The following is a 4854-nucleotide window of genomic DNA, read 5'->3' as shown; positions in this document are numbered from 1 at the left end:
TGCCTCTCCGTCTAAACGAGTCGACGGAATATTCGGAAAACAGACACAAGCGAACATGACTCTATATAATACCAGACGATGCCTTTGCGGATTTGGCACCCGTTCGTGTGACCCTTATCACAGAAACACAGAAAGTCACAAACGTACATAGCCGTGGCTGCAGAGACTTGAAGTCCGTTTAGCTAATGAAATGTACGGCTTGCGCAATAAACGCATGAACGTGACTCTGCCTAATACTAAAGTATGCCTCCATGGGCTTCTCGTTCGTGCCTCTTCGTCTAATAGAGTTGACGGAATCATTCAGAAAACAGACACAAGCGAACATGACTCTATATAATACCCGACTATGCCTTTTGTGGATCACTAAAGCATAGAAAGTCACAAACGTACATAGCCGTTCCTGCAGAGACTTCAAGCCAGTTTAGCTAAGGAAATGTACAGCTTGAGCAAAAGACCGTTTAGCCAGAGACCAAAATACCACGTTCACTATTGGCAAGGTTTACAGATTGAGCAAAAAGGTATGGGCATTGTTTCACCACACCTATGTAAAACCCAAACCGGAAAATGGCGGCAGGAACTCACTCCAGCACTGTTTTCAGCACTTACAAGTGAATGGTTCATTTATATCCAGGTGCTCAATGCATGCGTGCCTTAGATCCAAGTTCCCGTGCTTGCAACTTGGTGACAACCTAAGGCAAGGATGTTTAAAAGCCTTTTTGTCCCACTGAAGCACCCCTTGTTGTTGTTTGTAGAATTGTTCCGTGAAGTCTTCTTGAAGAAGAAACTTGATCCTGATAGTCTCCAGCTGTGCTGCGTTGAGAATAAAGAATGTCGCAAATCGAATGCTTTCCTCGCATTGTACATAGCTTTCCAGCATCAGTGACTTGAAACGAGCATCGTGATGGTGCTTACAAGAATAGTCGTTCGTAAGACTTTCTTCATTAGAGGCTCTTCCCTAAATAAACATGAAGATTTGAAATGGTTAGGCTCCATAAAGAGTGCTTCTGTTGGCAAAGCAAGTGGAGGAATAATTCTATAACCTCCGTTGTGATAAAAGCTTTTTTTAGTTTTGACTACACACAGATGTGCCTAAATAAACATGAAGATTTGAAATGGTTAGGCTCCATAAAGAGTGATTCTGTTGGCAGAGCAAGTGAAGGAATAATTCTATAACCTCCGTTGTGATAAAAGATTTTTTTAGTTTTGTCTACACACATATGTGCCTAATACTGCTCCATGACCATATACAACTTTCTCCATTACATACAAAAGTAAATGACGTTTTTTATGAATGGAGTTCTGCACCATGCATGGTATGTGTTTACAATTTGTGTGAGAAGCATCACCTTGATATACAAGTTCTCCAAGCTTTGGAAGCATTGCACCAAGGCAAAGACTGCGTGCACGTCATAATCCATGCTGATAGATAACGTCTTGATAGAATGAACCACTGTGGATGTGCTGACTTTCGGCAAACAGTTCATGTAGAAAAAAACATAATATTATTAGAATAAAGGTTGGATTACATGGAACTTGTTTGTACGAACGAATGGAGGTGAAAGTATTGTCGAAAGTCGGTACCTGAATAATTATACGATCATTTGCAATGCTCGTTTCATAGGAAATATAAGAAAATTTGCCCATGACCTGCAGTTTAGGTGCAGAGGTGATAACTATCCGCAAGTTCTTGCTATGATCATCACAAAGGAACCGTTGAAGTGAGGAGGCATCCTCTATTACAACTTTCGCATAGTAACCACAAACGCTAATGCTTATAAGGTTAGGTGAGTTTATTCTGATACAATGGTGCCTGACTGTCCAAACAAGGAGCCGAGACTCGAGTGTAGGAGAACTAGAGTTGATGATGCTTTTAAATGAGACGTCTGATACATCAACATCCACTAGCGAGAGTCTTCTGAGCAGAGGTAGTTTAAGCGCCCTTACATAATTGTCTGGTAACTTGCAAAGAGCAAAGGCGATGGTTTGGAGTGAGGAGGAAATCCGAGGGTTGAATGCTGGTGGTGATGGCATGAGCGAATGGCATGAGAACGACACTATGTCATGTTGCCTCAAACATGGTGGAAACAGGCAGTAAAACTCGAGCACATGGAGATTGCTTAGTCCTGGGGATCGAAGCCAGGCGTTGACTGTGGAGTGTGTGTAGTGGAGGTAGCTCGCCGGAATGCAGAGGCGGTGAACTACGCTCTCACGGCCGAAGAGGATGGCCTCTGGAAGGTACGAATCATCTTCATCGACATGTTCTTCTCCAAAAAAAATTCCAGTGTATGTTATGCAGATGAGTTCCTTCAGTGTGGCGGAGTTCGTGGTGATAACCTCAAAATGTACTTGATCTAGAGGGTTAAAAAGACGTGGGACAGGGATCTCACGGCAGTCCAGATTCAGAGGAGCGGCGCGCCACAGAGGGTGCCACCGACGTGCGAGGATTTGACTGCGGATGCCCTCCTTAGTGGAGAGACGGGAGATGACCTCACCGAGTACGGTGTCCGGGAGGTTGCTGATGTGGTCCGGAGCAAACTCCCCTTCTTGATCCTCGAAATCAATGTGCGACCAGCCGCCGCTTCCAGCCGTTACCTCCAAACCACCGGAGGACGGCGTCGTTGGTGGCCCTAGCCTCGCCCTCTTGGTGCTCGGGGCACCGGAGTGGACCTCCATCTCCGTCTCCATTGCTGGGTTTGCACCGCCTGCGAGAGCGCCGCTATTTGTGGCGTGGATCTGGAAAGACGACTAGGTCTTCACTGCGGACAAAAATAATTGTAACACGGACAGTCGCCCGATTCTATTAGGTTTCCGTAATAATCGCACAATCGTGACTCCGGGTGAGAACAAACCATGCCTCCGTGGGCTGGACTTCCGTGCCTCTCCACTGACTCATTCGGAATACAATTAGAAAACCTCTGTGCGTGACTATGTAATTAGAAAACCTTTGAGGGCTGTATGCCCATGCTTGTGACCCTTGACACGGAAACACAGAGAGCCACGAACGTCGATGCCTTTTTTTCAAATAACATACTATGGACTACACGTTCGTGCTTTTAAATACAAGGAAATAAGCTTTTAGAAACAACGTCTCACATATAGGCCAATCCGTGCCTCACAGAGTAAACGCCCGTGGTTGTGTGTAAGACAAAGGTTAGCGTGACTCTATGTAATACCACCGACCATGACTTTGAGCGCTTCATGCCCGTGCCTGTGACCAGAAACACTGAATCAAAGATGAGGCGGCTACCGCAGGTTTCCGCTATAAATGCACGAACGTGACCCCGCGTAAAACGCAAGCATGCCTCTCTGGGCCTCCGTACCGTCACACACCCTTTGAAAGATTGCAAAAAATGAGATACATGCCTTTAGCCAAGTAAACATGCCTTTAGTCAAGTAACCATGTCCAAGCATAAACTTATACTAGACGAGTATCCCTTGCAACGTTTCAAAAGAAGACAACCGTTAATGATCATTCTTCGAGGATTGCCTTGATCATCAGGAGGTCATCAGTGTTTGCAAACCCTTGCCCCAAAAGATCACAGATGATGCTTTGCATCTTCTTTCTATTTTCCTTCAGCTTATGCACCTCCTGCTTCAGAAAATCCCTGTCCAGCTTAATCTCACCCCTCTCGTCCTTAAGATTCTAAATGGCACTTGTGAGAGACCTCTGAATGCGCTTGACGTCTTTATCAATGATACCCATCTACTTCTTCTGCCTGTCAATCTTCATGGTAGTAACATTAGTTCTTTCCGCAGTTGCAGCAAGATTCTCGAGCTTAAGGTTCACTTGTTCAATATCCATCTTATGCCTGCTTATCTCTTCATTCTTTGCTTGCCTATCATCATTGCTCTCATGCAACATCGCCCAGAGCTTGAGTATGCACCTCTGCATAATGATAGGGCATGGGTGGTCAACCCATTCGACGACTCCACAATTCATGCCTCTCTGCGAACAAAATGGAACAAAATGAACAGAGACTATTAATACACTGTTGCATAAGCTCTGGGATATAATTAAGTTGACATATACTTGGTTTATAACCTCATTCAACTAACTATGTACCGTGTTTGTGCAATGTGGCATGCCAATGGTTAGGTACCCACATCACTAATTATGGTACTTCGCCCACCCTGTCCGCGGAGTTATTTCATAATAGTACATAATCTCTTTTAAGCAAGCTTGAATTAATCTGGAGCTGCCTCTGCAGTCAACTTATTTAGAGATTTTTTTGGAAGAATATACTGACCATTAAACAGAAGTCCCATTTGTAAACAAACATTAGAGTGTCTAGATCACTTCTTTTGTGTTCAGTGATGTAAAATAAGTAGTGACCTTTACCTTTTATGTAAATTAAAAGGACTACACAATGTTTCCTACAATCAACTGGAAAACACAAGAATAAATCAGTCTTATTTGGTAGACTACATGTCCTATATCCAAACAGTTTCATGCAACAACAAAGTAGCTCGGATTTTTGAAAGTGACTAACTTTCACAGCACAGCCGTAGAACCTCCTTCTCGTGTCACTTCCTTCAAAGGCCACACACATGAGAGGCTTGGTATCATGGAGAACGCAGTAGAGAGGACGGTCGAGCTCTTCGCCACAGAAATCACGGTCTTCGATGGTATCAGGGTTCTGCTACAAGGACACATGAATGTTTAGAGCTTAGATCTTTTCTTGGTAAAACAAACCCCAGTTCTACGCTCCGCATGTAGAAGGAAATCACCTACATAGAAATCAAAATCCAGCTAAAGGAAGTTCAAGCCTTCCTTCCTCCCCTCTTGTCCGAACTTTTGTGTCGACATGGCCTGGAGGATGTGAGAAGATGCGGTGCTGTAGGCGATGTCGAATT

The sequence above is a fragment of the Triticum dicoccoides genome, chromosome 5B, assembly GCF_002162155.2.
Source record: "Triticum dicoccoides isolate Atlit2015 ecotype Zavitan chromosome 5B, WEW_v2.0, whole genome shotgun sequence".
Taxonomy (NCBI): Eukaryota; Viridiplantae; Streptophyta; class Magnoliopsida; order Poales; family Poaceae; genus Triticum; species Triticum dicoccoides.
Note: the sequence above shows the minus strand (reverse complement) of the source record.